This window comes from Schistocerca piceifrons, chromosome 5 (genome assembly GCF_021461385.2).
Source record: "Schistocerca piceifrons isolate TAMUIC-IGC-003096 chromosome 5, iqSchPice1.1, whole genome shotgun sequence".
Classification (NCBI taxonomy): Eukaryota; Metazoa; Arthropoda; class Insecta; order Orthoptera; family Acrididae; genus Schistocerca; species Schistocerca piceifrons.
The window spans coordinates 230,205,136-230,230,344 of NC_060142.1; the positions used below are offsets into that span (position 1 = coordinate 230,205,136).

Sequence of the window (25,209 nt, forward strand, 5' to 3'; positions counted from 1 at the left end):
AAAAAGGGCATTCCTGGCTGGATTGCCGCAGGAGAGGATACAACGGCTTTCTGACCCCCCCCCCCCCCCAAACCAAATCAGTGCATGCATTCGGTCCATATCGTGTGCAACGTCCTACTGACAAAGTGAATCATGTACATTTTAAGTAAGTGAACTGACAGTAGCCTGCAACACATCTCTCAGAATGGGAATGGCATGCGAACGTGTATTTTATCTCGTCGCCTATGTGCTTTGCACTGTACTGAACTTTTCTGATTGCGAGAATGTAAACTGTCAATAATCTTAAACGTAACCGGAACTGCATGTATTTACGTAACACAAAAACTGAATCTGATGCAACTCTGATGATTTGAAATTGGCCCTGGTAATAAAACAAAACGTGATCCATTTTAAAATAATGGTCCCTGTGCTTAATGAATGCTATTACTGAAATAATAAAATTTCTTACCTTTATCTGCGCATAGGTAACGCTCTTCACACTGCTGTCTATTAGTAGTTTAAACTGTATAGTCAGCAAACAGCTATTGTGCAAGGCTGTTGCTAAGCGTACATTTTAATTAAATCGAATATGACTGAGACAATAACTTCTTGAGAAAAATAGTTAATCAAAAGTGACGTGTATCTGGGAAATGGTATTGATTTGCCATGAGTAACAATATGGCACTAACTTTAAAGCTTGTATTTGACTCTTTGAAAATAAATAATGCTCACAATTAACACACAATAAACTGATTATACATTAACAATTAACTTTACAAAATCACTGGACGTGAGTGCTATATATTGTCTCAATCACCACTTACAAACACTCGCATTGCATTGGTAACAAAACAACTTTCTTTACCCTAATTATTTCCAGTATTGTATCTTACAAAAAAATCATTACTGCCCGTAGCGAGTAAGTATATATCCAGCACACATCAGGTACAACACGTCTTTGTATTTGAGAATCCTCCATTTAACTCTGTATCTAAAGTTACTCTAACACATTACCCATAACACTACGAATCAGAAATCGCTGCTGATCGTCGACGCTACTAGAAAATCGATACTACATTTGACCATCTCTGGTTCTATATAAAATTTTCTTACAAAATTTTACTCTGTGTACTCGTATATGCCTTGAAAAGTGAGCTCATAAGGTCGAATTTTTGTAGTTCTGACTCGATTTTACAATCACCAAAATAACATCACATACCCTCTCAGCCTGCAAATTTTCACTTCGTATCCACCTCCTCTTCTGAGTGCTGCAGTTTGTTGTCATGTATTGTAATTACATGACAGTCGTACATTGTATGTACCAACGCAGGGTGACCTCGTAAAATTGTAACCTCTCGAAAACTGAACACAGCCGACATAAGCTGTGAAATAAATGAATGTGATCACTGAAAAGAAAATTGTGGTAAGGTAAAGAAAAATGTGTCTGTTTCTCTTCTTATGAGGTAGGGCAATTACAGCAATCTTTCAGTTTGGAATTGCTATGTTGCTTCGCAGATGATCTATGAATATGGTTACAACTTCCTTTTAAGTTCCCCGCCAGTTTTGAGCACTTCTACTGAAAGACCATCAACTTCAGGTTCGTTTTTTTGTTCATAATTCTAATTGGGCGCTGTTTGTGAAATGTCACTTTTTTTTATTAAACCCTCGAACTATTGAAATATTTGAAGAAAAATTATAACACGTAAGTAATTTTCTATCTAGTGTTAGTTACAGTAACATCTGTGATCCTGCCTGACAATATAGCTCTGTCTAACAAAAGTGATGTTTTCAATAGTTGTTCTTATCAATTATTAACTTTGCGTGTTCACACTGTTATGTAGCATATTCTGTTATTTTCTTTTTCTAATTTACTTAAATATGTCAGGTTTATTTAATAGTTGCTGTCTCCATTATAGATATTATTTACATTTGTTTCCTTTATGCTTACCTATTTTGCATATTCTTGGACCAGAAATTAATTAGCTGTTTGTTAGTTTTTAATTACTTGTTCTTGCTGTGACTATTAGTGCGAAACTGTCCAAGGCCGTCCTGTGACTGCCTGTGTGACTGTTGTTCCTTTGTTTACTACTATTCTGATTATCTCGTTTCCCTTCAACCAATCAGTGAATTTACAGAGAATGTTTTCAGTTAAAGGCAGTATACGTTAATTTTCACCTTTCCTTATTTAGCGCTTCAAATTGACTGTATCCTAACCAGTGCGGTTATGTTCTAACCGGGAAAATGTGTAGTAGCGGGAAACACTAATTTTAACATGGGAGCGCCGACCGAGTGATGCCTTGAATAAAATGCGACGCAGATCTCTTGCTCTTTCCCACCTCCTACTTTAATTCTTGGCTCCATCTTAGATTCGTATTAACGGACACGGTGGCAGTCATCTCAAAAGTAAAACGAATTTACAGCTATAACGTTAAGGGTAACAGCTTCTTCCAGATGTCATTTCGAAATGTAATAAAGCGCGAGGACACTTCTAGAAATGAAGTTCGTCTCCGTCCGATGCAGTCCCAGTAGTTTGATTTCGAACCAGTTATAAGAACGGATGTCTGATTATATTGTACGCACACTCTTGAATCATACAACGCTTTAGACACAATTAATTACACTAGCTTGTCTTATTATTAGTGTTACACGTCATTTTTCATGCGTCGATATATCTTCGTCTTACGGAATTATACGATCTAAACAGATAATTAACTGCATTGCTTGTTTAAATATAGCACTTCAAGAGCATTAAAAGCCTCAATAAATATCTTCATACTTGTCGTAGACAAAATTAGATATTATGCATTAAATGACATGTACAGTATTTTACACAAAAATTCATAATACGCACGTTTTTCTATTACATAGGGAATAATTTGAATTTCAGGTCTGTGAGACACCTAATTCATGCGTATAAGTTTCCGAAATGTTTCAAGTAGTACTTCTACGTACGTATGCTTTCAGACATAAGATGCACTTTCAGGACAGCTTAAAGTACCATGATGAAGTGCCTGTAAAGAGTCAATGTCCGAAAAATTTTTAATAAAATGATTTCAGTATTTACAGGTTCTAGATAGCCTAATTCATTACAAATACACTGCCTGACAAAAACCATGATGCACCCAAAAGACAGGCTGGGATGTTAATGTATCTTAGTATACGCACACATCATCGACAGGCATGTAAATAATAAGTGACAATGTCCGCTTAATATAGTTACCAGATATGGTATGGAATATAAGACGCGTCAGCAGCGTCAGATGTTGAATGATCACTGTGAAGGACCTCTGATGCCACGTACTTGGCTGAGACCGCGTTATCAATACCTGACAGAAAAGGGCTCGTTGTGAGTCTTCATGTGACTAGCTGGTCGAATCACGCAAATTTCCGATCTGTTTCATTTAGATGTGAAAGTGTCCGGATGTTGGACTGCATAGGAATTTGAAGGCAGGCATATTCGTCTTCCAGGTTCTGCTCGACCACGTCTGATCACCACGAGGAAGGATCGCCATATTTGCACCAAGCACCGCTTCACGTCAGTGCTTTCCATCCGAGAACAAGTAACAGACTCCCTTAAACGTTCTGTGTTATCCCACATTTTTGATCAGGATTAACAGAACCAAGATTAGGGCATTGTCTTCCCAGGCACGGCGTACCGTTAAGCACAGCATCCTCCTCAGTGGTCGAGGTAGGTAATGCACGCAACCGCGCGGTAGTGCTCGACCAGGAGGTAAGTCGGTTCGAATTCTGGTGGTGGATGAAATTTTCGCTGTCGTTATCTGGCCGGCAGGGGGTGGAGTGGGAGTGGCGTAAAGTTTCTGATCATCGGTCTTTGGGCCAATGTCCTAGATTCAATTCGAAACCTCTCCGCAGTGTCTCATGAAGTATGTGACCCTGTAGATGGTGATCCACCCGTCGGATGGGGACGTTAAGCTCGGCAACCCCTTGATGCTGGTTACGTGCCTGCGTCTAGTTTCACCGCTACCTTCTCTCATCATCTCCAACACAAACGTGAACATGACAGGACACACACGCGCACACGCACACTCATTACAGCCACTTACACTTAACAATCGACTTACATACGCAGTTATACCTCGCGAAGGAAAAGTGCCTGTTGGGGCGAAGGCAGGTGAATCTACCCTTGCCGCGCGGGATTGGGCGAGCGGTTTAAGGCGCTGCAGTCATGGACTGTGCGGCTGCTCCCGGCGGAGGTTCGAGTCCTCCCCTCCCTCGGGCATGGGTGTGCGTGTTTGCCCTTAGGATAATTTAGGTTAAGTAGTGTGTAAGCTTAGGGACTGATGACCTTAGCAGTTAAGTCCCATAAGATTTCACACACATTTGAACATTTGAATCTACCCTTCGGGGTCTCCAAGCCATTTATGCGTTTGGAGTGACACCGCCACTGGGAAGCGTGAACGCATGATGACTGGTGTCTCATTGTATTCAGCGATGAATCACGGCAATTCTGACGACTCATCCTGTAGAGATTGGAGTAATTCTGACGGCACGACGTCAGAATGACTCCAATCTCTACAGGGCGTGACCTGATGTCTCCCCACACAATGAGGAGAAACAAGAGAAGAACGGGACCTCCCACTGGTAGCCGGCATCCTAGACGACGAATGTCCTCTGTGGTGGTGGAGAGGCGCGATTCATCGCTTAACACACTCAGATGCCAGTCATCAGTAGTCCATGCTTCCCGGTGATGGTACATCTCCATATACATGAATGGCTCGGAGACCCCAAAGGTTAGGTGCACCTGTTTGCGTTCTCATGTGTAACCACTCATGCAACTGTACCTTGGACTCAATTTCCAAGAAGACAATGGCTGTCAACATGTCGCATGTGTCTCTATCAACTATCCGCAAATTTGTCCCCCAATGGAACATGGGTGGGACCAGCTTGAAAGACAACCCGATCCCAGTGCCAGTATACAGGATATCAAGGATTAATAAAATCAGTTGAGGCCCAGTTTGCCTCAGGAGAGAATCATGGCCAGGGCGAGTGAGAAGTCATACTCACAACTGGGCTCATACTGCCAAATTCTTTGTTTTGTATCCCGCCTGGAAGGCGGTGCGTCGATCTGCTCCTGTGATCTACAAAATAGGCCGAATGAAGCAAGCGAGTAGGAGCAGGAGAAATAAAGCACTTTGGTACTGCATGTACAGTAAAAGCACATTTAATAGAGAATATTAGTCAATGACACATGCGGAACTTTTGGTAAAGATGAGCATGTAAGTGCGAAGCTGTTGTTCAAAATGGTTCAAATGCCTCTGAGCACTATGAGACTTAACATCTGAGGTCATCAGTCCCCTAGAACTTAGAACTACTTAAACCTAACTAAGCCAAGGACATCACACACATCCATGCCCGAGGCAGGATTCGAACCTGCGACCGTAGCAATGGCGCGGTTCCGTACTGCAGCGCCTAGAGCCACTCGTCCACCGCGGCCGGCCGAAGCTGTTGTCCATGTATCACAGCTAACTGTTACTAGTAGTTGAACGAACTATCATTGAAGTAACAAAGGAAAAGTCCGCAATGGCTAGCCCCCTATGAAGTAGAAGCTAAGTTGCTAGGTTCTCTGCTCTTCATCTGGCCAGAAAGTAGAGCAGGGATCGTTGAGCTCCACAGCGTCGGCTAGAGGGCGCTGTGGTCGGCATAGTTCGTCCACTCTCGTAGTGCCAACCTACGAGCGTGCACCTACGCTGTGGCATAGGAATTATTGACGCCACACTTTGTAAACTTGACTTGGTTTTGTAATCACCGAAATAACATCACATACTCTCTGAATCCGAGAAATTTTCATTTTTTTCCGCCTGTCCTTCTGAGTGCTACACTTTTTTTGTCAGGCTGTGTGTATTCTTATTTCAGAGCGTAATAAGGTAGTAACGTTGCAAATTTTTGTCGCATTGTTAAGATTTTACTTGAGAGTGTAGTTCATATTCTCATTCGACATTCTAATGTCATCCACAGTACTTTCACAATCAGAGTGTCATCATATTCTGGAGAAGTCATCGGGTGCTCAGATGGGATTACAGCGACGCAGTCTGCGACTGAATGTCGAATACTCACCTAAAACCTGACAGACCAACAAAAAGGTGTTCGTTTGCAGAACATAGCAGCATAAACTGACGTTTCCCTGAATGAAGTTGCCTCAATGTCAAGAAAACACTCATTTATGGGAGGAAAACTAAGTGCCTGACAAATAAAATAATGAATTAAGGTTAAAGATGGGTGAAGCAATAAGAGATGAAAAAATAGATAAGGCCATAGACTGAAAAACAAAAAGAAACTTTCAACTGGTTTTAAGAATCACTTGGCCAGTCGATACTTTTTCTTTCAGTTTTTCTATCTAATGAAACAACCGAATGAAACAAATCGTTGCGGCCGCATCAGATATACGAATGTTTCCCCTCACTTTGTGGTTTTGAGTGATTTCACTCAATGTGAGACAACCGATTAATGCAAAACTCTGATAGTTATTACCTTATTTGAAAGGTAGGTGCAAGGAAGGTATATTACTAAAAACGTAGTTTGGTATTTTCAAAATGTATGTATTTGTTAACTACACCGTGCAACACAATTAGGTCACTTTTGTGAAATTCCGTAATCGTCTCCCACTGCGACACAAAATTTTGAAAATTGGCACAAAGGTGCCTACATACCTCATCTGTAATAATGTAGAAGTGTGGCGCCCTGCAACTTCACCCTCGGGTTCGGCAACGCCTCAAACTAATGTGTCTATGCATGCGAAAAAACGGCTGTATGGGTTAATGACGTCACTTCGGCACCAAATTTCATCTCAATCCTGCCCAGCACCACCATCGGCGTGTCAGACTCTACTGATTCCTCTGCTAAGGAGGTCAGAACCGCGATGCCCAGTGCTGAAATCCTGCGGTTTTCTTACGGAAGGCCGAGGAAAATATTTCAGACACATTGCCGCTCAGAATCGAAACGAAAAGGCGTCAGGAAGCGGCGTAAAAGTCACCATTCAAACTAACCCCTCCCTCGAGGTGTTAATTTCCACAATCTTCGCGGTCGGAAACGATAGTTGACAGTGCGTTGAGCACCAGGATGGTGTTCTTGACAGCGTTTGACAATGCTGATCCCCAACCACCTCGCCTGCTCCTCCCGGGACGATTCATAGATTCTGTAAGGACACCGTGTGGTCGCGAACTCGTTGAACGTTGTCTGACTCCCTTAGTTTGTAGCAAGAGCATGATTTTTGCTTTGGTATATCGGGTGCCACTACTAGGGACCGTTCAGAACCAGTGGACGAAACTGGAACTAGGCAGTAACGCGTGTTCACGCTTTCACATCTCTCGTGTTTCGCGGCCTCGTGCGATTTCAACGCGATACGTCGCGATTCTGACCTCCATAGCAGGGGCGTGGAAACGAGAAAGGGACCCTCTAAAAAGCACCAGTTCCGCAAAACCTTTAGTGCCAACCATGCACCGTTGTTGAGCACTTTTAAAAATGTACCTGCACAGAGACTTCGGAATCCAAGCAGCTGTGTGGTGCTCCGCTGCTGCTGTAGCGTATGCAACCCCGTTGACAGTCATCAGAGTCCAGATGCCCACAAGCAGGCGCCAGGGCAGCAGTGAAGCGCCACTCGCCTGAATGGGTGTCAAAGTCTCTTTAAAGGTACATTTTTAAAGCACTCAACAAAGACGCAAAAGTGGCACCGAGGACGTCGCAGAACTGGGGTGTCAGAGAGGCCCTTTGTCGTTTTGCCCTGCAAATGTGAATCAATACTGTACCCCCTCCCCCTTTCTCCCCCGCCGGCCGGTGTAGCCGTGCGGTTATAGGCGCTTCAGTCTGGAACCGCGTGAGCACTACGGTCGCAGGTTCGAATCCTGCCTCGAGCATGGATGTTTGTGATGTCCTTAGGTTAGTTAGGTTTAAGTTCTAGGGGACTGATGACCACAGATGTTAAGTCCCATAGTGCTCAGAGCCATTTGAACCTTTCTCCCCCGCCACATGAGCACGCCACGCCACAGGATGGCGCGAAACGAGAGGGCTACTTCGGATCACGTTTAGATTTCGCCAGTTGGTTTTGAATGGTCCTTTGTAATTCCATACTATATACCAGAGCAATAATTGCGGTCGCATTGAACCCTAAAAGGGTCAGATAACATTCAGTGTGGTTGTATCCCACGATATCGTTAGACAAGAGTTGAAAGGTCCAGATGGGGAGAGGGGTGTCAGCAGTGTCGAATGTTGTCGAGAATGTTGTCGTGTTGCTCAACGCATTGTGATCTGTCGTTTTCGACCCCAAAAGTATGGGAATCAACGCCACAAGGGAAGGAGTGCTTTCATTGACGCCCTTTATGCCACCTTCTGAGGCCTTTCAGTGGCGATTGTGAGCGGCGATGTGTCTGAAATGTTTTCCTCGGCCACTCATAAGAAAGTATCGTGATTTCAACGCTAGACGTCGCTATTCTGACCTCCGTAGCAGGGTCACCAACAGAAAGAATGAAATGTGGGTAAGACAGGTGTGTGACGACCTTCCCATAGTATGACACGCTCACGGTGGCGTTGGGCAGAATTGTAGTGAAACTTGGTGCAAATGTGGCATCATTAACCCACCTGGCCTTTTTTTCGCAAATTGAGTTTGAAGCGTCGTAGCTCCGTTGCTGAGAATCAACAGAAAGGATGAAATGTGGGAAAGAGAGGGTGTGACTGCCGATCCATCGCGTGACGCGTGCACGGTGTTGTTGGACAGAATTTCGGTGAAATCTCACATGAACTTCTGAGCCCTGGATTTCTTTTCGCATGAGTCAACACCACGCTGTTGGAATTGTAGCCGACCCCAAGTGTGACGTCACTGCACTGCAAATCTCTGGTGACATCAACCAGGAGTGAAACAGGCTAAGCAGCGAAGCTGCTGTTCCTGCGTGGACCTCAATAACGATTTCTGGCCTCACGGGTGGGATTGGCTTATGTGAGCGGCCGCGAGCCAGCGGACGCTTCGGCGAAATCGGCATCGGGGCTGCGAAAGAAACTACTCGGGCAGCAGATCAGGCCAGCGCGTGGTCGGCTTGTGGTGGACTTGGTGTCCCAGTCCACGAATAAGACGACTGCCAGAGTGTTCGCCAGAGGCATAGAACACCCTGCCGGACTGCCTGAAGCGATCCCTCAGCAGCGGGACGCCTGCTTCCTCGTGAAGGAGCCTCGTCGAGTAACGAGGCGGCTTGTGGAGAGCGAGTCGGAGCGCCCGATTCTGGACGCGCTGGAGCATCGCGACGTGCGACGGGGCTGCATTCCCCCACACTACGGCGGCGTACTCGAGCACTGGCCGGACGAGGGCCAAGTACACAGTCAGGCCGTGCCGAGGTGGGAGGGTGGATTCGGTGTTCAGCAGCGGGTAGAGCGCCCGGAGACGCTCAATCGCCCGCCCCCTGATGTCTCGGATGTGCGGCAGCCAGGTGAGACGCCCGTCCAGCGTCACACCGAGGTATTTGCTGGACGGTGACCACGGGATGGGGCCTCCCAAGATCGTGATCGTGACGTCGCAGGGGGTCAAGCTTTTTATCCATTACAGGAGAAGGTCGGAGGGACGTTTGAGCCAAATTTAATACTTCTGGCTTAATGGGAGGCAATTACTAGGTTTCGAGAAAGTGACCCTTTAATTGCGTTACAAAGCGTAAATACGATGTTTTCGTTCAAAAATGGTTCAAATGGCTCTGAGCACTATGGGACTCAACATCTGAGGTCATGAACTTAGAACTGCTTAAACCTAACCAACCTAAGGACATCACACACATCCATGCCCGAGGCAGGATTCGAACCTGCGACTGTAGCGGTCGCGCGGTTCCAGACTTAAGCGCCTAGAACCGCTCGGCCACATCGACCGGCGATGTTTTCGTACTTCTGGTGTTAAATATAGATTTTTTAAAGGTTGTGCTTGTTTACGTATTCAAGTTTAAACAAATCAACAATTCCTGTTTATTTAAATTTTTATTTAAGTTTATTGAAACTCCGTTTCTCTCTTCCCGCTGCTTGCACTCATCACCGTTAACTCTATTTAAGTAGATTCGGCGGTATCGTGAACAGAAAGCATCTAAGATACGTTTTTTAAATTGTTTGCTGACGGAGCATAAACTGTCACTTGTCGCAAGTGCTTCGTGAGAAATGGTTGTCTTCATTCGTTAATTTTCTTTGGATTTCTTTAACTAATATAGTAACATAATGTGAATCATCCGCTCGGATACTGCATATCGCAGTGAATTTATCTTGTAAGTCACTTTTTTATGCAATCACATGATTTCTTCCCTGCCCGTGCTAATGAGTGTTTCGGCATTTGATCCAGATACAAAGTACACTAAGGAAAACGCCTTTTTATAAACATGGAGGAAAAACAAAAGTAAAAGCTACTTATTGGCACTCGATAGAAAGTAAATATGAGAAGAGCAATAACCGTGACGATAGGCGATACAGCGTGCAGTCAACAATATTGATTTAACAATGGCAAAACGATCTAATATTTCCGTTCAGAACTAAATACGCTGGACTCCCTCGACTGTTTTCATTCGGTTGCTCCCAGAGAATGGTTTCACTCTAAGTACGAGTTAATAATTCAGTCGATTCGTAAAATTGTAACCGAAATAGTCAGTTGTTTCCCAAGTGACTGAACAGATTGTTTTCATTCGGGTGTTCCCATCTCTACAATTTTTTAGCGCAAAGAAGTACTTCCACATGGAGATAACACAGGACTTCGAAGCACAAATCGGTTAAAAAAGTGGTTCAAATGGCTCTGAGCACTATGGGACTTAACATCTGAGGGCATCAGTCCCCTAGAACTTAGAACTACTTAAACCTAACTAACCTAAGGACATTACACACACCCATGCCCGAGGCAGGATTCGAACCTGCGACCATAGCGGTCACGCGGTTCCAGACTGAAGCGCCTAGAACAGCACGGCCACAACGGCCGGCACAAATCGGTGGAACGTCCAAACAATCCATCGGATTTAGCGCTCTGTCCTTCGCAACCAATCTCGCACAAAAGCAAATAGTGACTGGACGATGCTCATCGTTGTAGTTATGGCAACCATGGCTTTTCTGCAGGAAATGAGTCGCTAGAAAAAGATGGGTAACGCATGTTAATCTGCAGGGGGCTAATGTCGACAAATAGATCCATTTATTAGTTGGTATTTTCTTTCTTCCAGAAGCAATCAGCGACATTTATCTACTTTATTGGTGAATAATTAGCCCCTGTAACATAATGTGATACAAAAATAAGTGAGCGTTGTTTAGATATTTGCACAAAAGAGTGTGAAGTTTGTGTGTGTGTGCGTGTGTGTGTGTATATGTGTGTGCGTACGTACGTATGCACAAGTACATGAATTTTGCTGTCTCCTCTCGTACGACTTAAAACTTTTATTATATGCATCACTTGTATACACGCTGTGGTTGCTAAAGTCCCGTGCAGCTCGAAACAACAGCATCCTGCAAGACACAAGACGTATTTAACTGTAAGTTCCACAACTACTGTAACTAGTCAGAATCTTGAAAAGCTCCATTTTGTCATAGCTTGTGGTGTCACAATGATGTACGTTTTCCAATGTTTACATTATACAGCGCTACAACGTCATGGTCATAGCAGACAACATATGGGGAACAAACTCGTCTCTACGCTGCAGTCCAGTCTTTCTCGTTACTAAAACATGACGATTCTCCCGCTTGAGGCCCTAAACTATCAGCTATAAAAGTTTATGGTTTTTAGATAATTGAAACGATGCAGCAGAACTCCAACACCTGATACACTCCCCCCCCCCCCCCCCGCCCTAGTCCCCCCTCCTTTCCCCACGACCTGCCTTTCACGTTATTCAATAGACTTGTATTCGGAATTAAATTAATGATTGTTACCATTTCCCACGTCACGACAGTTATTCAACGCGCGTAAACGTTAATGTTTTTAAAACATTCCAGCACAATTTCCAATTATAATTGGTTCAGAATACACCGTGTCGAATTTTTTTACTCAGATATTTGTTAAAAGTTAAAGGAGCATGCAAATTATTACCGTCTACTATGTATGATACGTTCATGAAAACAAGATTCATGAACTAACTGTTGCAACGCCAGAATTAAAATAAAGATTCATGACTTGCCGACTTGATGTTCGTTACCGACACAACACTAACTCAAGCGGATAAGGTACGAGAGTAGAAGCGAGTACCATCTTCGAGTCGGTTTACTCAAAACGTGGGAATGCTAATTGTGGATGGTTCAGCTGCCATTTGAGCATCGCTCTTCCGGAAACGAAAGAAAACAGCACATTTTTGTTGCACTCATAGCTTGAGCTGTAATTTAGCAAACAACTGACTGAATATTTTCAGACATTAGCTCACTTTTGAGATTGCTTGACATTCCTGTCATGGTGCGGTAGTGAATGATCGTGTGTGGCACTGCGCTGGATATTATTTTGACAGAATATCGCGCTAAAAGAATCGCTAAGAAATGAAATGCCTCTGTCAGTACAATGCCCTCATTTATGCTTAGTGAATCGACGGGAAATTCATCTGTATTATTACGCGGAATCTCCAGTGTTATACCTACGGTACGAAAATTATTGCGCAGTGTATGGAGACAGTATGACTCTGTTGGATGATGGCTCTGTACGTTTTTCTTCTCGAAATCACTGTAGTTCAGAAATCCGAAACCTTATTTGAATTACAGCCATCTCAAATACGATTTCAGTGTCGTAAATCATTATTCCACTTCGTTCGTTGTTGCAGGGCGTATTTCGAAAATTTTCGTAGGGGACTGCTTCCCACTACGCCATAATTGAAGTTCTACAAAGAGAGGAAGATAGAACTTTTGCTCTGCTTTGTATGTTGATGACGTGCTTCCAACATAATTGCAACACGTAGTTATTAAGCTTTTCCTGTCTGCTCTGCACAGGAGCCAAAATTTTATGTCTTTATCGTGACCGAAGCCAAACAGTACGTACCAATGAATCCTGGCTACCTATGTTGTTAAGAATCGGCGTCAGTTAGGTTGTATCGTTTACATCGCTGGTTATGGTAGTCTTTTTTTAAAACTAGGAATCCGTTAATACTTCACAGTACGTGGATATGGTTCCTGCTGCTTTTTATACACTACCTTACAGTTTCAGTAAAAACACCTGTATAAATGTTCCGACAAAGTGTACGCTTATCCTACCAATCACACAACCATCCTGAAAGTTCGAATTATATGCTAGTTCTGTAGCTTTAGGAGATCACAGTGTAATTGCATACGATCGTGAAAATGTTATGGAAACACAACACTTATTTAAAATTATTTCTCCAGATGTGTTGTATTACATGAGTACCTGTAGAAGTCATTTCCCTATACCATAAGTATACACGATGACGCCATTTTTGCAACGCTAAATGTAATGTTTTCAACTGTAGAGCCAATGAAAATTTTTGACGCTGTATGTCAAACTGTATTTCTTAGTATTTTCAATTTTTTATAGGTGTCTCGCTGTGGGTCACTGTATCTACGCCGTCAATTTATCTATCTATTCCCACTCGCTTATTGCACAACACAATGACGCCTGTCGGCTGACTAATTGTTTCAAATGAGACCGATTTTATACAAAATGAAATATAATTTAAACATTCAGAAGGAGCCTTAATCTCATTTTCAGAATTAGTAAAATGATTTGTAAAGTACGTTTCAGTGACAATTGTACTCTGTAATTATTTGTTCCCTAGACTAAAAAAAAATAACTAAACTCCGTCCGAACAGGCTTGGAAGGCCCAACGGTACCGACCGGCCATCGTATCATCCTCAGACCACAGGCGTCACTGGATGCGGATATGGAGGGGCATTTGGTCAGAACACCGCTCTCCAGGTCGTATGTCAGTTTGCGAGACCGGAGCCGCTACTTCTCAGTCAAGTAGCTCCTCAGTTTGCCTTACAAAGGCAGAGTGCACCCCGCTTGCGAACAGCGCTCGGCAGACCGATGGTCACCCATCCCCGTGTTAGCCCAGCCCGACAGCGCTTAGCTTCCGTGATCTGACGGGAACCGGTGTTACCACTGCGGCAAGGCCGTTGGCCCTTCCCTAGACTACTAATACGTATTTGGAATGAGTCCCACAAAATTACGTGATCTCTCAGACTTAATCGCTCTGATAATAACCGTCGACAATAAACATAAACGATAACTATGGTGCCGGCCGAAGTGGCCGTGCGGTTAAAGGCGCTGCAGTCTGGAACCACAAGACCGCTACGGTCGCAGGTTCGAATCCTGCCTCGGGCATGGGTGTTTGTGATGTTCTTAGGTTAGTTAGGTTTAACTAGTTCTAAGTTCTAGGGGACTAATGACCTAAGCAGTTGAATCCCATAGTGCTCAGAGCCATTTGAACCATTTGATAACTATGGTACAACCTGCTCGAATTGAAAACAAATTCAAATCCACCGAAACTAATATTTATGTGCTACAAATAAAATCACCTCTGACATTTGCCGGGAGATATAGTAAAACGTTTAGTTTAGTGTGATGTAGTCGAGTACTTTTTGTGACTGAAACTTAATGGAGCTAATACTGTTAGAATAGTATAATTTCTTTTCGGTGCGAAACGAAGAAAGATAGCAACATGCTTTTGTAAATCGTGGATGTCAACTATTTACAGCGTTCCTTTTTTCTAAAAACAATCTTTGTAAATCAGCTTTAATATGCTAGCTATGGGCGGCTCTGCATTCTCTTCTTTCGCTTGATGTTGAAAATCTTCAGAATTTTCGCTTAACTCACACTTCTGAACTTCAGCTCCGTGAAGTAGACTTGCTGCGCTTCACGACGATGAACTTAGGTTCTTCCCCACACGACACAATTTCAGCTACGTAAATTCGATGTGTTGCAGTCCACGGCAATGATGTCCCCACCCACAATAAACTACTTCTATCGCCTTTTGGTGTATTACAGTTGTGCACTAGCTTGTACAATATAGCTTTTCTGGCGACTAACTGAATGGAAAATGAGATTTAGCACTACACGCATATGTATATGTTGAGAATGTCTGAAAGTCTGTCTCGGTTGCTCAGTGAATAAGTGCGCGACTATAGCTCGAAAGAACGACGCCCGATCCTCCACCCACCCTGGAATTTCTATCTGCCGCCTGTAGCTTCATTTACCTCTGGCAATGTCTGTTAATGTTAACTATAACGAATTGCAGTACTGTTCAGAGTACACATTAAACCGTAGGTTCGCCCATAACCGGCAGAGTAAGTCAGTTCAAAACTTAGGGGAAGAAAAGGACCATGCCTAGTATAGCGGTGCGGTGGTCAAACCTGCCTTAGAGTTGAGCTATTACCAGCTAAAACCTCTCGAGGTGGTGGTGATTGAGGACCGAGCACTTTACAAAGTTTGACAGCTAGTCCTGGCGGTATTTCTGGCACAAAGGAATTACGTAGGTTGACTGCGAGTGGGGATGCATTGAAATCAATGGGAACAGTTGAACCGGGAATTGAACCTGGGACTCCTGCTTACTAAGCAGATGCTCTGACCACTAAGCCATCCATACACAGTGGTCATCGCAGCTGCATGGACTACCCCAGAACGCCTCCCGTCACACACAGATTCTCAGTTTATCCACACAATACTTGAGGCGAGGACGGCCAGTGACCTCTTCAGTGCGAATGCACACAAGGTCTGAACCCTGACGGGAAACGGCGAAATGGCGCGAGTAATGTAGATAACGGGCAAGGGTCACTTCATTAGTAGTGTGTGGATACGTTGAGAATTTGGGTCTGACGGGAGGCATGCTAGGGTAGTCCGCGTACTTGCGGTGAGCACTGTGTCCGGATGGCTTATCGCCGGTATGGGAGCTCAGAGTGTTCGATCAAGAGCTGGCTGGTCTCTGTAATAAAAACTGAGTGAAGGGATCAACAACGAACTTCGACGGATGTAATGTGACGTCCGCTACGACCAAATACATAGTGAAAAAAAAATGGTCGTGGTCAGAGCATCTGCCTAGTAAGCGGGAGACGCGGGTTCGAATCCCGGTCTGACACAAATTTTTAGCTTTCCCCACTGATTTAAATCAATCAACACGTGCATCCAGTGTCTCTAATTCCTTTGTGCCTTAATTCATAATGACTACTGGATCAAAGTCCGAAAGAACAAACACCACACATCGGTATCTCTGGCGGCTATGAATACAGTTCTTACATCGATCGTTGTATATACGAGGGTGAGTCAAATTAAAACCTTAAATTCGTAATAACAAATCTAAATTTCGCGCCGTTATCCTGTAAGTTGGTAAGCGTGCTACAAACAGCGTGCAGAGTGGCCTATAGTTGGCAGCATAGTGCAGATCACACATACCGTCGCAGTAACAGTATATAGATGGCCGCCCCACTTGCGACTTGCTCCAGGGTAGAACAGCTTTCTGCTATTCGGTTTTTGCGTAGTGAAGGTGTGACACCTATTGAAATTCATCGACGAATGAAGGTTCAGTACGGTGATGCATGTTTGTCACAGCAGCAAGCCTACGAATGGAGTAGGCAGTTCGCAAATGGTGTTACTTCAGTAGAAGATGCTCCTCGTCCAGGTCAGGCACAACGAGTTGTGACTCCACAGAACATTGCAGTAATAGAAGCCATAGTGAAGGAAAACAGCAGAGTGACACTGAATGACATTGCAGCATGTTTACAGATTATTCATGGCTCAGCACACCACATTGTGCATGATGTGCTCCAGTTTCACAAAGTGTCTGCAAGATGGATGCCACGACAGCTGACCCCTGAAATGAGAGAACGATGTGTTGATGCTTGTGAAGAACTTCTTCGGCGCTTTGAACGAGAGGGTGATGGCTTCCTTGCAAGATTCGTCACTGGGGAAGAAACCTGGGTTCAGTTCCACCAACCGGAAACGAAGAGAGCGAGCAAGGAATGGCGCCATTCCTCATCACCAAAACCAAAGAAGTTTCGAACAGAACCACCAGGAGGGAAGGTTAGCTGACTCTCTTTTGGGACGAAAAAGGCGTCATTTTGGAGCATCACATGCCTAGAGAGGCCACTGTCACCAGTGCATCATACTACTACTTCTAAAAAATCATCTGCGGCCTGAAATCAAATGAAAGTGACGTGGATTGCTGTCAGCAGGTGTCCTTTTGCAACATGACAATGCTATGCCCCACACTGCCCGTACAATCACAGACCTGCATTTTGAGTGTCTTCCTCATCCACCATACTCACCAGACCTTGCCCCAAGTGATTTCGATATGTTTTGACCACTCAAAGACGCAACGGGAGGAAAGAAGTTCCGTTCTGATGAAGACGTACGCCACGCGGTGCATGAGTGGTTGCACGGACTACCAAAGAATTTTTTTCTAAAGGAATTTATGCACTTTGTAAGCGCTGGAGGACTTGCATTGAGCGTGGGGGAGATTATGTTAATAAGTGATACAGGTTTGTACCACTTCTGCACAATAAATAATATTTAAAAAATATTTACGGTTTTCATTTGACTCACCCTCGTATTTTTAGTCCTTATCAAGAAATACGCTTTACGGTAGGTTTTTTGTTTACAGTTATCTTCACGAGCATTCAGTAAAATTTTATAGGAAAGCTCTCATGAGTTTGTTAGTCAAAAAAGTCATAGAACGCTGTATTTCTGTGCAGCTTTCATAGGCCCACTTTCGTTTGAGGGTTATTTACTTTAAATGATTTACTAGTAGCCTCCTTTACCTTCGAATGTTAGTCTCACGTGAATAAATACATGAAGCTTGACGTGACAAAACGTATATGGGACAAGAAAAATCTTTCAGCATACTGAACTTTCTCCAAAAAAGCAGAATAAGAATACCGTGCAGTGTGTCAGACGAATCATATGCATTGTTGTAATATCTCTTTATTTTTTCTCCCCAACGTGGTTCTGAATCAAATCAGCAATTTTGAAATAAATAGAGCTGTTGTAAATGATTAAACACAACATACGATTATGTAGTTCGCAGATCATAACAACAATAACATATTTGTCAAATCTGTTTTTTCAACCTCGTCCCGAAGACGGAGACAAAGAATAGAGAACAAAAAACGCCATTCAGACAGAAAAGACGCATTCACCTACTCGTCCGCCATCAGCAGTCATTTAATGAAAATGTATGTGAAATCTTATGGGACTCAACTGCTAAGGTCATCAGTCCCTAAGCTTACACACTACTTAACCTAAATTATCCTAAGGACAAACACACACACCCATGCCCGAGGGAGGACTCGAACCTCCGCCGGGATCAGCCGCACAGTACATGACTGCAGCGCCTTAGACCACTCGGCAGTCATTAAATGAATGGAAATTAAAATCCGTCATTGCGTGGAAGCATACGAGGTATGGTGGCATGTGTAAATATTAATATTTAGGACAAATTATTAGTATACAGTCGCATACCTGCGAGGCTAAATAAATAATAAACAAAAGGTAATTATTAAAATGTGTTCAGTGTCTCCTGTACATTGTTAATGTATATTCTGATTTCTGTTCCCAGACTCTCTTTCTCGAAGATGTAAATTTGCTTGTAACATTCCTCAGGCCAAACCGATAAAGAGCGGCCACATAGTCAGAAAAAATAATTTTTTTATGGAACAGAATTAAAAGAACAGCATAAAAAAACGGAAGAGAAATAAGAACTGTTACACTATACTTCTATCTTTAGCACAAAGTCATAGTGATACATGTCTTTAGAATTATTGTTATAAATTACTTCCTCAGCAAGAGCGCGCGCTAGCGCATTGTGTGTGTGTGTGTGTGTGTGTGTGTGTGTGTGTGTACGCGCGCTCGCGCGCTCGCGCGCGCGCGCGTTTTTTTTTTTTTTGGGGGGGGGGGGGGGGCGGTACAGGGTGAAACTGCTTGTATGTCCTCATTTTCATAGATGATTCTGTTAATAGGCAGAGTTTCTGCTTGCAAACTTCAGCAGTTTCTGAGGCAAACGAAACGAGACACGGTTATTTTGCACATAGAGGATATAAATATTGATGAACCTGTTTTCTAGGAAAATGAAATCAAAATAGTGCCCATCGCAAGAGCGGTCATAGCCCCACAAATATAGGCACAAACTGTTTGTTCCAGAGGAATGCCATTTTTGTGTCAAAGATCACGTTCATTTTAATTTTATATTTACGGGAAAATTTGCGAAACTTTTTTAAAACTTCTGTCATCCATGATCTTTTAAGAATTTTTTTTTAAATTTATAATAAATGGCACAGACACACTTCCCATTTTCTGTAAATTTAGGTACACTAACGATTCATCAGTTGACTTGATTTGCTTTCAGTTTTTCCAGTAGTAGCTTAGGCTTCGTTTTTGCGTTAATGGTTGTATGCCTTGTAAACCGCATACGATTTGCAATACAATACACTAGAAACAACAGACAAATGCCCACAATATGGACTGTACATTATCACAGGTACTCAGTCCGCTGCATCTTAATAGGACAAATTTTGATTTAATTGCGTGATTCAACAAACAATCCCTGTTATAACTGATGGAGTTACTGATACGTGTATCTGAAGTAATATTTTCCCCTTCAGTTGACATTATATTCCTATAACTGTGGTAAAGGACTCATTACGTCTGATTTAAAAAAATCTACATGTATCAGAGAAGTAGAGGGACCCGGATCAAGCAATTGACGAAAACCTTTTTCTGTTGGACACTTCCATCTTTAAAATGATTTGTGTATATTTTGTATTTAGATTAACTCTGTACATTTTACTGATATTCTAAAAATATGATGACGAAGATTGTCATGGCATGTTCTCTGAAATAATAGTTCTTCAGACTTCTGATGACCTGAACTGTCACCAAACGCCTATTTTCAGATCTTACAGAGCCACCTCAAAGCGCTCCCTGGGAGTTGCTGTTGACCAATAGCGTGTGTTTTGGAACTTCACGTACCCGTTAAGGCGAATTCATGCTTCTTTGGAGTTGAAGTAAAGATCTGGATTCAGATAACCAACAGCGATACGCGGAGTAACCACTCGCGAAAGCGTTGCCGCTGTGCATAATCTATGGGTTTTAATGCTTGCACCACTCTTACTTTGTATGCTCGCATATGTAACAGCTTCAACATGTTCTGGAACGACGTTCGTTAGCTGTTTAGTTGGAAGGATAGACGTCTGGTTGATTTCCGTGGACTTCTGGCCATAGCCTCGTGAACACGTTCAATATTTTCTGTTGAACAAACTCACTTTATACGGTTACGTTTGGCGTTAGCTACTGAACCCGCTGCTCTAAATTTGGTGATCGATTTCTGCAAAAAACTTTTTACAGGAGTAGCTATCTCTGGATTTTTTATCATGAACTTCCATTTAATGTTTTAAATGATTTACGTCCAAAAATGTTTCAACAATATACACTCTTTGTTAGATTGAAAAAAATATTCTCAGAACTGCATACATTCACAACAAGCTTCGAACTAACTACTGACAGCGCAGCACTGATCAGTAAATCACCGCTCGACATCACATGACATGACGTGACCCTGCTCGAGCGCCGCTCTAGCGTTAAGAAATAACAACACTCAGATAGCCTCAAACACCACGTTCAGTATGACGCGGGGCCTGTATTATTTTGACCATCGCGTAGTTTATTGTGATAATGCGGATAACACTATTAATAGCAGAGAGGTTATGTGCTAGAAGACATCAGTTCCGACTCCCTGCGCAAAGAAGTTTTATCTCAGTGGCAGAATTTCCATGTACATCCATGGAGACTTTTCTTCAGTAACTCAGTGTCAGCAGATCTCTGAAATGTGGCTACATAACTTCCATGACAGCTTCCGGTGCACTGTCGTTTGTGTATAAATACACACTGATTATTGGTATCTACAGCATTTGCGTTATGGGTCTGACCCTTTTGACATAATCCAGGCAAAAGTTCAGGATCTGCAGACGGACTATATTCCATTCTACACGTAGTATTAAGGGATGATATTGCCATATACACTACTGGCCATTAAAATTGCTACACGACGAAGATGACGCGCTACAGACGCGAAATTTAACCGACAGGAAGAGGATGCAGTGATATGCAAATGATTAGCTTTTCAGAGCATTCACACAAGGTTGGCGCCGATGGCGACACCTACAACGCGCTGACATGAGGAAAGTTTCCAACCGATTTCTCATACACAAACAGCAGTTGACCGGCGTTGCCTGGCGAAACGTTGTTGTGATGCCTCGTGTAAGGAGGAAAAATGCGTACCATCACATTTCGGACTTCGATAAAGGTCGGATTGTAGCCTATCGTGATTGCGGTTTATCGTATTGCGACATTTCTGATCGCGTTGATCTAGATCCAATGACTGTTAGCAGAATATGGAATCGGTGGGTTCAGGAGGGTAATACGGAACGCCGTGCTGGATCCCAACGGCCTCGTATCACTAGCAGTCGAGATGACAGGCATCTAATCCGCTTGGTAGTAACGGATCGTGCAGCCACGTCTCGATCCCTGAGTCAATAGATGAGGACGTTTGCAAGAGAACAACCATCTGCACGAACAGTTCGACGACGTTTGCAGCAGCATGGACTATCAGCTCGGAGACCATGGCTGCGGTTACCCTTGACGCTGCATCGCAGCCAGGAGCGCCTGCGATGGTGAAACTCAACGACGAAACTGGGTGCACGAATGGCAAAACGTCATTTTTTCGGATGAATCCAGGTTCTGTTTACAGCACCATGATGGTCGCATCCGTGTTTGGCGACATCGCGGTGAACACACATTGAAAGAGTGTATTTGTCATCGCCATACACGCGTATCACCCGGAGTGATGGTATGGGGTACCATTGGTTACACGTCTCGGTCACCTCTTGTTCGCATTGACCGCACTTTGAACAGTGGATGTTACATTTCATATGTGTTACTACCTGCGGCTCTACCCTTCATTCGATCCCTGCGAAACCCAACATTTCAGCAGGATAATGCACGACCCCATGTTGCAGGTCTCGTACGGGCCTTTCTGGATACAGAAAATGTTCGACTGCTGCCCTGGCCAGCACATTCTCCAGTTCTCTCACCAATTGCAAACGTATCGTGTTGAAGCTGCATGGGCAGCTGTACCTGTACACGCCATCCAAGCTCTGTTTGAATCAGTGCCCAAGAGTATCAAGGCCAGACGTGGTTGTTCTGGGTACTGATTTCTCAGGATCTATGTACCCAAATTTCGTGAAAATGTAATCACATGTCAGTTCTAGTATAATATATTTGTCCAATGAATATCAGTTTATCGTCTGCATTTCTTCTTGGTGTAGCAGTTTTAATGGCCAGTAGTGTACATACTCAGGCGGCGCCAAGTATTCAGCTAATAAGAGTAAAAAGACAGAAAACGTAGTGTTTAACGATACGTAGACATCCAGGTCATTAAAGAAGGAGAAGTAGCTCGGATAGGACAAAGAAGGGATTAGTAATAATCTGTGTCCTCTTTTGAAGGGGCTGAAACCGCTTTCAAATTTCAGACTTACATTCAGCACATCCCTCTCATTCGTTTTTCCCAAAACGCTTAACTGCGTGCATTAATATGTGCTTTATTGTAAGGTTCCTCTTTTCATGAACTCTGCATCTACATTTACACGATTTGATCAAAAGTATCCGGACACTTATTAGTGGACATTAATATGGTGTGTACCCCTTTAAGATTGTTTGAACTCTGCTGGCGACACTTCCACATCTACATCTACATCCATATTCCGCAAGCCACCTGACGGTGTATGGCGGAGGGTATTTTGAGTACCTCTATCGGTTCTCCTTTCCAGTCTCGTATTGTTCTTGTAAAGGAAGATTGCCGGTATGCCTCTGTGTGGGCTCTAATCTCTCTGATTTTATTCTCATGGTCTCTTCGCGTGATATACGTAGTAGGGAGCAATATACTGCTTGACTACTCGGTGAAGGTATGTTCTCGAAACTTCAACAAAAGCGCGTACCGAGGTACTGAGCGTCTATCCTGCAAAGTCTTCCACTGGAGTTTATCTATCATCTCCGTAACGCTTTCGCGATTACTAAATGATCCTGTAACGAAGCGCGCTGCTCTGCGTTGGATCTTCTCTATCTCTTCTATCAACCCTATCTGGTACGGATCCCACACTGGTGAGCAATATTCAAGTAGTGGGCGAACAAGTGTACTGTAACCTACTTCCTTCGTTTTCGGATTGCATTTCCTTAGGATTCTTCCAATGAATCTCAGTCTGGCATCCGCTTTACCGACGATCAACTTTATATGATCATTCTATTTTAAATCACTCCTAATACCTACTCCCAGATAATTTATGGAATTAACTGCTTCCAGTTGCTGACGTCTTGTATTGTAGCTAAATGATAAAGGATCTTTCTTTCCAATGTATTCGCAGCACATTACACATGTCTACATTGAGATTCAATTGCCATTCCCTGCACCATGCGTCAATTCGTTGCAGATCCTCCTGCTTTTCAATACAATTTTTCATTGTTTCAACCTGTCGATATACCACAGCATCATCCGCAAAAAGCCTCAGTGAACAATGGATGAGTTACCACTTGTCGTATGCTCTGGAAAATACACGATCGGTGGTTTATCATTCATTGACACTAAGAGGAAGTGGAATGCTGAAAGAAAGCTGAAGAGTCTCGAGAGAGGAAATAGATAAAGGACGAAGCGTAGATGAAGAATTTTCTGGTCACTCATGAAATCCATGTTATGGTCCAAGATTTAATAAACCTGTTGTTGAATATTCAGATACCACTTCTGGTAAACGTGCTTTTTAGCCGAATAAGGAACATTTTCGAACAAAAAATTAAAGACCTAAAATTTACAGCGTTTGCGCAGCGTATCAGTATACGTCTTTGATCATAGTCTATCCATAATACGTCAGAAAATAACAGCTCGATAACATCATGGCTTGGTGGAATAATTGTTTCAATTTTTCCAGATACAAAAAAATAGTATGTGAAGGTAATTAACAATGTAATTAAATTCCTTTCACAAAAAGTGTCACACACAACCACCACGCTACTCCAAAAATTAACTTCAAAATGCGTGTGGTGTAAGAAAAAAATGTTCCTTAAGTATAACGTGCCAGTTATTGGAAGGTCTGGACCCCTTTAATCATTTTTGGAGGAAATACTAGGCCCCATAAATGTGACTGGGGACGACGCTACAGCTTTGTTTTTCTGGCACTGAGGCGCTGCTTGCTGCTAATAGTCGGTGCCCCTTTAATGCCGGCAGGTGACACCACGGGAGGAGCCCTGTCGTTATTTGTAAGGCGCCGTCTCCGTAAAGGAGTCAATATAGCATCTCTCCCTCGGCTGCTAATTAAATTGTACTTTCTCGAACGACGATAAATTTTGCTTAATGTGCTGGCAGCCATTTCAGCGGATCTCAGTACGTGCTCTGAAAGCCATCCACCTCGCAACGGTTGTGAGGTATGGTACGACGAGACAATTTGCACTTTAAACAGCAGTTCGTCTCTGAATATTCGTTTTATACGTGCGACTGAAGCTGCAATGAGGCTGCACTTAAATGTGAAGCTGGCAGTTAACCCGTTCTCATTTCACGGATTCCGAGAGCACTAAACAGGGTGAAAACTTGCACTCTCATTAAGATTCGTTAATGTTCCTGTTTCATTAATGGACTTTACCCTCTTTTTAAAATTATTCTGACCACAATCTATTGGTTATGAACTGCAGACTGAAACTGAAGAAACTGCAAAAAGGTGGGAATTTAAGGAGATGGGACCTGGATAAACTGGAAGAACCAGAGGTTGTAGAGAGTTTCAGGGAGAGCATAAGGGAACAATTGACAGGAATGGGGGAAAGAAATACAGTAGAAGAAGAATGGGTAGCTCTGAGGGATGAAGTAGTGAAGGCAGCAGAGGATCAAGTAGGTAAAAAGACGAGGACTAATAGAAATCCTTGGGTAACAGAAGAAATATTGAATTTAATTGATGAAAGGAGAAAATATAAAAATGCAGTAAATGAAGCAGGCAAAAAGGAATACAAACGTCTCAAAAATGAGATCGACAGGAAGTGCAAAATGGCTAAGCAGGGATGGCTAGAGGACAAATGTAAGGATGTAGAGGCTTGTCTCACTAGGGGTAAGATAGATATTGCCTACAGGAAAATTAAAGAGACCTTTGGAGAGAAGAGAACCACTTGTATGATTATCAAGAGCTCAGATGGTAACCCAGTTCTAAGCAAAGAAGGGAAGGCAGAAAGGTGGAAGGAGTATATAGACGGTTTATACAAGGGCGATGTACTTGAAG

At 43.2% G+C, this 25,209-nt stretch overlaps 1 protein-coding gene and 1 non-coding gene across 3 annotated transcripts in view; one reads left to right on the forward strand and one right to left on the reverse strand.

The window, feature by feature from the left end:
- LOC124798448 (high affinity cAMP-specific and IBMX-insensitive 3',5'-cyclic phosphodiesterase 8A) overlaps positions 1 to 25,209 on the forward strand; it is a 1,735,971-nt gene that overhangs the window by 1,006,037 nt on the left and 704,725 nt on the right. The gene's annotated exons all lie outside the window — the stretch shown is intronic.
- Trnat-agu lies at positions 15,429 to 15,498 on the reverse strand. Its single transcript has one exon. It is a non-coding gene; the product is annotated as a tRNA-Thr (tRNA).